The following is a 13,789-nucleotide window of genomic DNA, read 5'->3' as shown; positions in this document are numbered from 1 at the left end:
AATAAAATAAATATATATTATATTTTAATTTGAATGTTTCTTATTTAATATTGTATTTATTTATTTTTAGTGGTACTAAATTATATTCTGAAACTGAAATTTCCAACTTAAATATAATATAATATAATATAATATAATATAATATAATATATACAGTATATAATTTTTTTTTCCAAATCATGTTTTATTCTAAAACTGAAAATCTAAGCCATAAATCTGAACAAGTTGTGTTCCAAATTTGAGGTTGATATCTCAAAAAATTCACTAAGATTTTGTTTTGTGCGCAGTACCACATGTGTCCACTAGATGAAATTTATTTCCAATTCGGTCATTTTTTTACCACAAAGAGTACAAGTGTGACTTTTTTTTTTCAGGGTGCAGCTCTCTCCTTGATTGCTTTTGTTCTTCTACAGTAGTTCTCTCTGCCGCTGTCAGCCTTTAGTTTTGAGAGCTTCTATTTTTCCTTCCTCTCAGAAGGTAATCTGACATTGACAACAAACTCTAAAGGTCACACCAGAATGTTTTAGGTACGAGCAGGAGGTTCGCCTTCAGATAAACGAAAGTCAAGGGACGTCGGTCGCCACAGATCTAATGTTCATGTGCTCAGCTCACATTCACGTTTTTTTCCCAGCTAGAATGAGCAAATGATTTGACCCAGTTTCAAAGAATGCTGAAAAGAAACTGCTCTCTAATGGCAGTGACCTCAGCACCAGACTTACTTTATCTCTAGACATCACTGCTCACTTCCTGCACCAGTCAGCAGTGACACAAGGCTGAGAGATGGCGGGGTTAAAGCTGAACTCTTGGTAGAAGAGTTCATATGAAGTCTGGCAGAAGTGTTGTTGACACTATCTCTCATCACCGGATCTTGATGAATGTAGAATACAACACTGTACTGGGAGCATGAGATCATCTTTTGTTTTGTGCGCAGTACCACATGTGTCCACTAGATGAAATTTATTTCCAATTCGGTCATTTTTTTACCACAAAGAGTACAAGTGTGACTTTTTTTTTTCAGGACCATTTTACATTTTAGAATCATGTCCATGATTGTTTTTTGTTTTCCACATAGCAAGTGCCAGAACTTCACCAAGTTTTGTACCAATACGATGAAGTAAAAAAATCTTTAAAAAAAAATGTAAATGTAAAATTTTTCAGTCAAATAACCAAAGAGCACCAGAGTGTTAAATTGGGATCACACAAAACAACACATACAAGGCTTTAATAATAAATTACAATTTCAAGTTTATTAAGATACGTAGTGTAACCATCAGTTTAGTAGTCTAATGATTCTCCAAAGTTCATTTCTGAGCACGCCAGTTCACAAACATCCAGACTAGCAGTTCCTAGATGGTCCCATTTCTTTCCAGTTTTCATTTAGTACCCAAAGCAATGGAACATCTGTAAATCTAACAGAAACAGATATAAAATGTCTATTAGAAGTTTTGATGGTGCAGCAATTGTTCCCTTATCACACACTCCTCTACACACACACACACACACACTCACAAGCAGACCATTCTTTCTCTGCACATTTCTTTTTGAGCTGAAGTGAAATTAAATTTCAGGGAACAATAAGAAATAAAAAAAACAGTAATAATAGAATCCATTCTGTGACCACTACCGTCTTTGTACTTAATAATTCTCTGTAAAGAGAGAAGCCACGCTTGGTGGAATAGTGCAGCTCTCTCCTTGATTGCTTTTGTTCTTCTACAGTAGTTCTCTCTGCCGCTGTCAGCCTTTAGTTTTGAGAGCTTCTATTTTTCCTTCCTCTCAGAAGGTAATCTGACATTGACAACAAACTCTAAAGGTCACACCAGAATGTTTTAGGTACGAGCAGGAGGTTCGCCTTCAGATAAACGAAAGTCAAGGGACGTCGGTCGCCACAGATCTAATGTTCATGTGCTCAGCTCACATTCACGTTTTTTTCCCAGCTAGAATGAGCAAATGATTTGACCCAGTTTCAAAGAATGCTGAAAAGAAACTGCTCTCTAATGGCAGTGACCTCAGCACCAGACTTACTTTATCTCTAGACATCACTGCTCACTTCCTGCACCAGTCAGCAGTGACACAAGGCTGAGAGATGGCGGGGTTAAAGCTGAACTCTTGGTAGAAGAGTTCATATGAAGTCTGGCAGAAGTGTTGTTGACACTATCTCTCATCACCGGATCTTGATGAATGTAGAATACAACACTGTACTGGGAGCATGAGATCATCATGCTTGTTTTTGATAATTTTGAAAATTATGAAACATTTTTGGGAGCCTAAAAACACAAACATTTGAAAATGGGTTTCATAGCGCAAGTTTTTGAAAACAGTACTGTTATTGTTTCTGTGTAAACTACAAAAATGGAAATTTGTGAACACGGTGACGTCATACGCATATGTATTACATGTTCAAACTATAGAGTGGTGGAACTATGACGTCACTTTGTATGTGGATCGACTGTTAGCATCGCACTGGTTCCCTCGACAAAAAGCCAATGGGATTTTTCCATAGGCTTTTGGATTATCGCAAAAAAAATAAGCTCTACTCTTGGTAGAAGATTTCATATGAAGTCTGGCAGAAGTGTTGTTGACACTATCTCTCATCACCGGATCTTGATGAATGTAGAATACAACACTGTACTGGGAGCATGAGATCATCATGCTTGTTTTTGATAGGCCATATGCATGGAAGACTGAATGATTTTTGACAGCCTCTTATTATTGAAATATTCTACTTGTAAGGAAAAATGCACCAAAAAAACTGAAAATTATGAAACATTTTTGGGAGCCTAAAAACACAAACATTTGAAAATGGGTTTCATAGCGCAAGTTTTTGAAAACAGTACTGTTATTGTTTCTGTGTAAACTACAAAAATGGAAATTTGTGAACACGGTGACGTCATACGCATATGTATTACATGTTCAAACTATAGAGTGGTGGAACTATGACGTCACTTTGTATGTGGATCGACTGTTAGCATCGCACTGGTTCCCTCGACAAAAAGCCAATGGGATTTTTCCATAGGCTTTTGGATTATCGCAAAAAAAATAAGCTCTGTGTTCAATCATAGTTCATGAAACTTACACGTTTTGTCCATCAAGATAATCTTCACAAAACAATATAACTTTTATGCATTTTGAAGCCAAAATAAAAGCACCAGAACTTAAAAGCTAAACTTAGGCTATAAACAAACTACACCACCACTGTCGCTTGCCTTCAACGTCACCACCACCACGCTCCCGACAACTTTTTCAAACTTATTTTTAACGTGTTTAGTGAAAAGGATTTACTCTGTGGATCAATTTTAATCCACGCTACATTTACCACATTTCAGCTATCGTATTGTTAGGATAGGTACACAAAATGTTATTTTATCCTTGCTTCTAGAAAATCCTCAATCTGCTTTCTAACAGCTTCTTGTGGCCGTAAACATTTCATTTTAACGTGGCTTTAAGCACTATGCATCGTTAAAGTTTCACTTTCACCGTGACTAAGCTGGTAAATGTGGTGTTTACATGGAATAATCATATGATTTTACCTTATGGTCCGAACCCAGAGTCTCCGCATCAGTAAGCGATAAAACGAGCATCTTGTGTTGCATTTCGGGGCAAAGCAAAAAAAAAAAACATTGTCGAACAACAATATAAAATGCGGTAAACCATTAATTGGTTATTCTACAATTAATTGTACTATAAATTATACTACAATCGGAAAATACTGTAAATTGATAAACTGTTCGGCGTGATGACGTTTAATGTCTCCGACAGCGCCTGTAGTCCCATTTAGCAACTTGTTAGCAACTGTCTTTTTTAAGAAACGTAACATTTTACAAAAAAATCACGAGTGGGGTGTAACTGGTGTGTTTTATGTCGTAGAATAAAACGGGAAAGTATCTTGAGCTTGTGTGAAACACAGACCTTATTAAAAAAAAACATTGACTCTGGGACGATGGAACCGGAAGTGCTAAAATGCTAACTCGCTTCCGGGTTTTTGCCTGCAAAGTGACACCATAGTTCCACCACTCTATAGGAATGCGTATGTTGGCAGGCACACAATGTTTTTTACAAAGTGACATCGCCAACTACTGGCCTGGCATGCATAGTACAGCATTTTTAATTGTTTTCGCAAATCCGCGTGACAGCGGAATGTTTTGACAACGTTGCCTTCTGTATTCGAAACTTTTCAAAAATGCAAAGGAAAAACCTTTCTGTTTTTAGGTGTTGTGTTAATATTCCCTTATAGAATCCCAAAATGTATCAGGTTTAATTTAATATATCAACACTTCCACTTTCTGTAAATAACTTTGTTGAAAACAAGCAGTGTTTTCATAATTACAGCAGAAACACCTTAGGAAATATCTTAGATAATTTTGGGGGACTTTGAGTTTTACAATAATATTTCAACCCAAATTTTTTATACAATGAAAGTTAATTGGGTCAAAATGATCAAAAAAGCACAGCCAAAGTTTCATAAAAGCAGTTTTTACAACTCAATTCGAATATTCCAAATCTTCAGAAGCATTTTTGTCATTTTTACACCCTGAAAACATTTGTCCCCATTTACATTCATTGTGTTTCAATAAACATTTATCTAAATTTCTCCTTATGTGTTCCATGGAAGACAGAAAATCATAAATGATAAGAGAATTTCATTCTCTTTTCATTCAAACTTAAACTAAAACAGTAGAGCATAGCCTTAGCAACACCAAGGTCATAGGTTTGATTCCCAAGGATTTTTTATTTATCCTTTATTTAGCCAAGATAAATACATTAAAAAATCCCTGGGAATCAAACCCATGACCTTGCTGTTGCTAGCACCATGCTCTATGTAACGTGGGGTTTGGGTTTTGTGTCTGGTTTAGGTTTTCATGTCTTTTATTTTGATATTTAGCCATGTTTCATGTTCCTGTCATGTGATTCCCTTGATCCTTATAGGTGCGTTCGACTTGAAGCACGGCTACAGACGGCGATCAATCATTGTTGTCATGGGGTGAATTTGGCCAATCGTGAAACAGCTGTGTCGTCATCAGCACTCCTGCAGTCGCTCTGAAAAAGTTGCGCCAGCTGAGTCAGCCGGCTACTCTCAAAACGCTATCGCGGTACTTTGATGCCACACCTGACAGTGACGTGGCGCCGGTTCAAGTCGGCATGCACTGCTTCAAGTCAGCCGCCGATCGGTCTGCTCAGTGCTGCATGAAGTCGAACGCACCTTATGTTATCCTGCCTAGTGTATGTGTCATGCTCTGATTGGTTGATTTAGTTATGTGTCTTGTTCCTCATTGGTTATTGTCCTGTCATGTGACTCTCAGTTCTGTTTGCTCATTGGTTGATTCTTATCATGTGTCCCTTAGTGTTTGATACAAATAGCCCTCATGTTGCCATTGTTCCTTGTCTAGCTTTATGATGTTGTAACCTGCTGTCGGTGAGTCTAGTTTGTTCAAGTCAAGTCAAGTCTGTTCAAGTCAAGTCAAGTCTTTGTTTGTATTTTGGATTTCACTTTGTTAAATAAAAGCTGCACTTGGGTTCTTACAACTTGCCGTTCAGTGGACTGCTTGTTACACTCTAAGATTTAAGCTTGAATTCCTCCAGGGAATGCATGAAATGATTGAAAACTGTTTACCTTCAATGCGATGCAGTCGCTTTGGATAAAGGGACCTGCCAAATGCATAAATGTAAAGTAAGTCAGCCAGCAAACTTTAGTCTTTAAGACCAGAAAATATTTTACAGCAATTCTCATGAATATTATTATTTAGGTACACTCTTAAAACTGCCTTGAAAATGTTCTAGTGGGAATAATTGACCTTGCTCTTTGGATGGGTGGTGATAAAATTGTCCTTGAAGTAGAAAGTACCCATTTACACTCCCAATCTTGTCAAAGAGTTTAAGGTTGCTGATATTGTCTCATCTCTGGCACATAGGAATCACATGGATTTTGCATATTGCAGCTCGGGGAAAATCTGCCCTGTGGAGAACCGTGACAGCCCAAGGATGTGTTCTGAAGGCCTTCAGACAATTTGGAGAGAAAAAAAGTGCTAAAACCACTGTAAACTCCTCAAACCAGGTGGGTTTATATATATCGTTATTTGAGTCCAAATTAAGTCACATAAGTAGCCATTTTTTGGTGGTCACAAACTTCTTCCCATTCAAAGTCTTTACATAAAACGTCTCCATTTACGTGCTGCATTTGAATTTAATAGTCCCTGATATTTTGATATGTCATTGATCATTTACTGAGGTTTATTTGTGGCTAAAATGAGGCTTAAGTAGCTCATAGTCTAGATTTGCCAGCTGATCTCTAAAGATGCAAGTGTTTAGAAGAAAAATTAGTTCATTATTGTATGGCTTGAAGTAAATCCATGATGCGAGGACACATATCATCCCTTCAAAAATGTAGGATGAGGAGTGTTATTCTTAGCCTCTTCTGGCATTTGGTTCATGGAACTAAGAAAATGTGTGTCTGAAAAAGATGGTGGAGGCTTAAACATTAAAGTAATTAGACTCAATAGCAGCATAGGAGAGAGAGAGGAAGACGTGATCGTAAATCTTTAGCACGGCCAAGTTTATGACAGAAGAGGATAAGAGATGTCCAGAGAGAAGATGAAGAGATTAATTTGGCCACTGCACTTCACTGCAGGGATTCATGGAAGCAGTTGTTCCCAAGTGCTTCCTGGCTCTTTAGGTTTCAATGTTCTTGATTGCAGCGGGATGTGAGCTGAACTGGATCAAGCTGCTGGATGACTCATCTTTTGGACCAGCTTTTAAAAGCCCATCCACAATTAGTCAGGGGTATTGCCCTGTTTTCTCAAGTACAGGTGGTCGTGTTAATCGGACCGGCATGCTAATTGGGATGCATCTGTCCTTGTAATCAAGGGCAGCTACCTGGATAACTGCAGTAGACATGCCGGCTATAGGAAAGTGTTTTGTAAAACATTTCATGGGTCACAAGAAAGCAACAGACCATTGCCCCACCACACCACCTTTGTTCAATCTGCAGAAGAGCCAAAAAAGCCTTGCACTTTCTTAGTGGAGTCCACTTTTTGGAAAATCCAGCCGTCTTCGCTGTCAGCACACACGAACAGCCACATTTATTCAACCTGCTAAATTAATCAGTGTTTGGGCTACCAGGAGTAAGCCAAGGCACTAAAAGCCACTGAATTTTCTATTTTTGTTCTGTTTTTATTTTTTTGCTCTATTTTATTTATTTGGTCAATTTAATTTGTTCATTTGTTTTTCATTTCTTTCTTTCTTTATAGCGTTTACAGAAACTATAACAAGTTAAAAAAAAAAATTTCGTACTATGCTTAGTTTTTATTTTAGTATTTTGGTGCTGATAACATTAATGCATTAACTGATATAATAATAAAAAAAAAAAGTTAAATTTCTCAGGGCCATATATCGCTAGGGATATCGCTGTCTAGTGCCACACTAATGCCCTGTGTCTCAGTTTTTGCACAATTGGAAAAAAAATGTATGGTTTTATTAATTATCTTATGCTGTTTGCCCTCAAGCAATGTGTTTCATAGGACAAGTATTGTGTTATCCCCAAGTTACTGAGACATGTCATAATGTTTTTTCTGTTTTTTGTTTTTTTCCTTCTCAGTTTGCCGTGTACATTTGGTATTGATTTTCAGGAAATGGGCTTACTTCTGTTTGCTAGACAAGGATATTACTATGAGAATAATGTGAACCTAGCCAGATGATCTGCTCAAGCGTTTACCCAAACAAAGACGATGAATGCGTCGGTAAATCAGTGGCTCTTTGGCTTGAGCTCTCTGACCCCCAGCCGCATCCAATAGACTCCTATTGACTCCCATACCAATGTGGAGACAAAAATGGTAGCTGGCCTGACAATAAATCAGACCGTGTTGAGTTTCCAGCTAGTCCTTCACTAAATGAGTTTATCAGCATCTTAAATTTAGTGAGGGGTCATGAGAAGGATCGTCTGGTATTTTACGAAATAGACCATATAAGGTTTATCAGTCTTTTAGCTAATTCAGATTTAGGCAATGTCGATTTGTGAACAGACACCAGATGATCTGCTCAAGCATTTACCCAAACAAAGTCGATGAGCCGTCGGTAAATCAGTGGCTCTTTGGCTTGAGCTCTCTGACCACCAGCCGCATCCAATAGACTCCTATTGACTCCCATACCAATGTGGAGACAAAAATGGTAGCTGGCCTGACAATAAATCAGACCGTGTTGAGTTTCCAGCTAATCCTTCACTAAATGAGTTTATCAGCATCTTAAATTTAGTGAGGGGTCATGAGAAGGATCTTCTGGTATTTTACGAAATAGACCATATAAGGTTTATCAGTCTTTTAGCTAATTCAGATTTAGGCAATGTAGATTTGTAAACAGACAAAAAAAAAAAACTGTTAAAAATAGAGAAGGAACACATTTCTCTAGCAATTAAGTGTCATGGTCTTTTACCCCCTGCATTCCAGCTGTTGCCATTAAAAAAATGAATATACCATTAGTTTACCACGATTTGTTGCAGCTCTCCAGAGAGTAGCCATGAAAAACATCAGTAGAAGAACATCTCAGGGTGACATCCCTGTGGACCTCAGAGTAAGGAATGACCATAAAGAGACCCCCGTGTTTCACCCCCATGTCCTGATGGAGAGAGGTCAGAGGTCATGAGGAGCATGGATATGTCCATTCCCAAAGGGGCTGAAGGGTAATGGAATGGCAGATTCAGGCCAAACAGAGCAATTTGTGCTTGTCCCATCTGAACCTGGAAGAAAAGAGAAAGACATGAATTTGACCGAGGTAAGCACTATAATGACTGTTTGGAAGACTGCTATAATGTGAAACACTGAGCATATTAAAATGTATGTGATACAACTGTTCAAAATAAGTACGATTTTTAAAAATAATTGTACAAAATTAAGTTTTCAACTGTTTTTTTTTTTTAGCACCAAATCAGCATATTAGAATGATTCCTGAATGATAATGTGACACTGAAGACTGGAGCAATGGAACATTCAGCTTTGCCATTACAGGAATAAATTACATTTTAAGATATTAAAGTAGAAAAGTTTTTTAAATTATGAATTCTAATTAACAGTTGTTTTAAATTTATAATAATATTTCACTTTTTTTGCGAAAATATTTTATGTATATAGTATACAGTCTTTTCTACTTGGCTGTTTTTGTTTTTAAATGCCACGTTGAAATGAAATATTTCCATTTTGTACCAGTGTTTTACACCAGCATGCTGGGTTTGCATCATGATTTTACAGACCCAACATAGTACCAGCATTTTGTACATGTATTGTATTGATATTTCCATGAAGTCAACATTAGCCTAAATTATAAGCTTAACATTGATTGCAAATTCCTGCTGTCCACCGACTAGACAGACCTGTGACCCATTTTAGTGCTGTGACCCACCAGTTAAGAAGCACTGCAGAGTGTTATTGGCTGTTTGCCATGATCAGTGTGCTGTCTGGTCTGGTTATGGGCTCTTCACCTGTCACCTGTCAATCATGGATGACAAACCCCTCCCACTTACTAGGCCCAGTCTGTCACAGGGACAGATGTTTACTAACCCTTAAAATTGCTGTTTAAGCATTGTGTTTGATAGAGTTAACATGTTCAAACATGCTAGTTCTTCACTTTTGCTTACATTAAATTGGTGTGTGTGTGTGTCTGAATAAATGCTGAGTGCAAATAAACGTTATATGTTTGACAGCATGCGTGAGGGAAAGCAGAGGTCTAGATGTGCTTGCTGTCTGTCTCTGTTGTTAATCAGATGCGTTGGTCTCCAAGCTGATTTTCCTCCCAACCTCCTTCAGGCAGTATAACAATAGAGCCAGGAGCCCTCTTCACCCCTCAGACAGCCCAACATCCAGATAACCTGCTTACAATGCTTCAGCCCACATGGAAACGGCTGTTTTATGGCCATTATCAAGCCGTTGTGATCCCTTTGTGTAGATTTGTATGTTTTTTTTTTCAACTTTTACAGTATGCAAAGAGTCTGGTATTTGCAGAGATTTTCCTTCGTCTCCCCTGCCTCCCATCCATCTGCACGTCTGTCTTCTCGCTAATGAAAACTGTCAGCTACCAGCGTCTGTAGGCCCAGCAAATATGATGTGATGTTTCTTTCCATTTATTTTATACCACAAATTATATGTAGCGTATTAAATGTGATGTTTGTTTCCATTTTACTCCTTGAGGAGATTTCTGTGGCGCTGGCAGTAATTAACAGTTAGTATTCTGTCTTTTCTCATTAGTTTTCAAGCCTGGAAAATATCCAAACAAAATCTTATTCTTGAGTACTGGAACAAACCAGGCTATAAGACTGAAGACATTAAAGTTATGAATCAAGGAATGGGTTTTGCATAGTAGGGAGCTTCTCCTACTTCTTACACATTTTGAATGTTTGTGAATATTAAAAAAAAATATTTTCTTGCCAGTGGTTCAAAAAGAATCAACACTTACAAAAAATATGCAATAACTAAATAAAATATAAAATAATACAATAATTATTACAAAAACATGCTAATATTGTATTCACTTCAATAAATAAATAAATGTATTAATATATTTATTTCTACTTCTACTATTACTACTAATTGGACCTTTTTAAAATAAGGGAAATTAGATAGATAGATAGAGTTATGATAAATTGTATATATATTTTGAATTTGATGTTTGTTTCCATTTTACTCCTTGAGGAGATTTCTGTGGCGCTGGCAGTAATTAACAGTTAGTATTCTGTCTTTTCTCATTAGTTTTCAAGCCTGGAAAATATCCAAACAAAATCTTATTCTTGAGTACTGGAACAAACCAGGCTATAAGACTGAAGACATTAAAGTTATGAATCAAGGAATGGGTTTTGCATAGTAGGGAGCTTCTCCTACTTCTTACACATTTTGAATGTTTGTGAATATAAAAAAAAATTATTTTCTTGCCAGTGGTTAAAAAAAAAATCAACACTTACAAAAAATATGCAATAATAACTAAATAAAATATAAAATAATACAATAATTATTACAAAAACATGCTAATATTGCATTCAGTTCAATAAATAAATAAATGTATTAATATATTTATTTCTATTTCTACTATTACTACTAATTGGACCTTTTTAAAATAAGGGAAATTAGATAGATAGATAGAGTTATGATAAATTGTATATATATTTTGAATTGTACTAAAATGGTCAATTTGTGGTAAGAAAATACATGTATGTGATTAATATCATAAATTGATATATAAATGTATAAATTAATATCATAAATCAGAAATTGTTGGTATGGCAACATTTAACTACTGGCAGGTAAAGTTGTGGAGCATGTTTTGTCAGGATTAGTAGATAAGAGGACTTGGCTGACCAAAAAGCAATCTTTTTATTATATGTATAGATTAATTCTCATTTTTGTGTCTCGACTAATCATCTACAATCTGCCTTCCAGCTTTCCCACATCAAGTGCATTCAAATGAGCCACAGTGACATAGGGGCTGCTGGGATGTATTGATGCCCAGGTGACAAAGCTGATCCTGGGGGGATAGAGAGATAGATCCGCTTTATCTGCTCTCCCCTCCAGCGCCACTAACCACAATCAGAGCCACCGTGAGCTGCTTCAACTCTGGAAGAGCAATGAGACCCTGGAGACCAACCAAGCTATCGCTTTGATCTGAGAAAGAGAGAGAGAGAGACAGAGAGAGGGAAGGCCCTCGTATTGCCCTGGCCCTTTAGGAGAGGTCATAAAAACCGTCTCCATTAGGCAGACGCTTCAATCTCGGCACCAATATTTACTTTACAGGCCTTCATCAGTGAGATCATTCTAGACTGAGTGTCTCTGTCTGTTGCATTTGAGATACAATTACTAAAGCGTTTGCTTGATTTCCATTAACATTGTGTTAAAACGTGCTTAAAGCTCTGGGATGCAATCAAAGCTGCAAAAAGCAAATTATATCAAAAGCCCAAATATGTTAGACTAAATGACTTTTTTTTCTAGGTAATAACTAACCTTTTAATTAAAGATAAAAGTTTTTAATTTCTATTTATAAATGGAAGATAGGACATAGGGTGATGACCTCATATATTTTTATCAGATTTTCATTAAATGCGAATGTTAGGGGTTGGATTTAAAGGTGAGATGATCAGATACTTGTATGTGTAATATTGAAGGTTAATACTGGGATATGTGTGTATAAAGTCTGAGATCAGACTGAAAATTTCAGCTTTTTATTTTTATTTTTTTAATTATACTTTGAAATAGACAAAGTTATAGAAAAGTTAGGGCATACAATAAATATTTAGATTTTGCAATATAATGTATAATATAATAACTAGTATAAATCCTAATAATAATTCTAATCTAATTTAATATATACATTTAATATTTTATAGAAATTAATTTGTCTTCTAAAATGTAAATACAATTGGCATTCTGCTGAAAATTATGGTCTCAAATGTTTGACCCAGCTTCATATTTATAATATATTGTGTAGATATGTCTGATACTGACATTGCAACATCCATCTGATCTAGATATATAATGTGTCTAACATCTTAACCTAACTCTCTTTTTCACACACATATAATAGTCTTTGTGACAATATATGCAGGCTGAAAGAGTGAACCTGGAGCTCATTAGTGTGTGTTGACATGAGGAAACGAGAGTCTGACTTCCATCAGGGCTCTGATAGATCACATCAGCGCTGGACTGCAAGCAGGTATCGATCAGCCTGGAGGTGTGTGTGTGTGTGTGTGTGTGTGTGTTGGGGTGTTTGAGTGGCACTATCGGTCTATACCTTGTAATATAGCCCAGTATGAGGCCTGTCTGTGTGCTGCTGTCTGCAAGACTCCCCACCATGATGTTCAACAAGGCATGAGAGTTCATGTATTGCTCAAATAGAGAGACTCTCAGAGACTAGCAGTGTGTGTGTGCTTGCGTGTGTGTTCATTGTTCTTTTTTCTAGGTGTATAGCTTAATTTCTGTTTCCTTTCTCAGGGGTGTTTATAACAGAAATTACAGCAGTACATGTTAGAGCTTGCATGTTAGTGTGTATAAGCTCTGAATTTCTCCTGTCTTGTATGTTTCTTCTTGTGTTTGCAATGATCGTGAAAGTATTGTGGAATGCATGACTCTGATTGGTCCATCATGTAATTCTGAGGTCAAATAAGGAATAATTGACAACGGGCAGTTGAATTATTCGAAAAATAAATGCACAGAGTCAGAGTCAAAGAATCGGAGTCAAACTGCTCAGATGGCGGGAAAAATGTTGGTTTGGTCAATGTTTTTGTGGCTTTTGGTTCTTTTTCTGTTGTAGGCTATAAGGACTTTGAAATAACTGAAATAATTTGGCAAAGTGATATGGAACTGTAATGTCGTCAAGACCTGTCTGGAGCTACTTTAGCCTTACTTTTAACTGAAAAATAATTGCACTTTAGAACGTTCGTCAACCAATCAGATTCAAGTATGCAACAGTGCTATATAACTTTGTGTAATCACACTAAACCAAATTCCCATTTTAATTTGTAACGATTTTACATTTTGGGTGAATTAGTGGTTCATTTGTAGCATTGCATTGCTATGGACCTTCAATGCTTGTTTGCTAAAAAAACATGTTTCTATATGAATGTACAAATTCATGCAAAATCGCCACTTTTGTAAAATTGTTACATTCTCATGAAATTGTGTTGACTAAACCGAGAGAGTAAACTGAATTATTCGCAGCTGACAGCTGATTTCTTAGACTGTTGTGCTAGCGATAACTTCAAGTAGTCATAAGACTAATATGAAATCAGTATTTCATATCCATTTATTTATTTGGAAAGTAGCTTGTT

General features: G+C 36.6%; 1 long non-coding RNA gene across 3 annotated transcripts; it reads left to right on the top strand.

Annotated features, from left to right (window-relative positions):
* The first annotated feature begins 5,389 nt into the window (after positions 1-5,389).
* LOC107755419 (uncharacterized) lies at positions 5,390-11,658 on the top strand. 3 transcript variants are annotated; one of them, XR_001641692.1, is made up of 5 exons: positions 5,390-5,410; positions 5,578-5,665; positions 5,907-6,049; positions 8,486-8,757; positions 11,409-11,658. It is a non-coding gene; the product is annotated as an uncharacterized LOC107755419 (long non-coding RNA). The 3 variants fall into 3 exon arrangements; XR_001641693.1 differs by lacking the exon at positions 11,409-11,658 and adding an exon at positions 8,904-8,922; XR_001641694.1 differs by lacking the exons at positions 8,486-8,757; positions 11,409-11,658 and adding an exon at positions 6,690-7,131.
* Positions 11,659-13,789: the final 2,131 nt, after the last annotated feature.

This window comes from Sinocyclocheilus rhinocerous, unplaced genomic scaffold (genome assembly GCF_001515625.1).
Source record: "Sinocyclocheilus rhinocerous isolate Xijiao unplaced genomic scaffold, SAMN03320098_v1.1 scaffold140, whole genome shotgun sequence".
Classification (NCBI taxonomy): domain Eukaryota; kingdom Metazoa; phylum Chordata; class Actinopteri; order Cypriniformes; family Cyprinidae; genus Sinocyclocheilus; species Sinocyclocheilus rhinocerous.
Note: the sequence above shows the minus strand (reverse complement) of the source record. Positions and strands in the feature narration are given on the sequence as shown.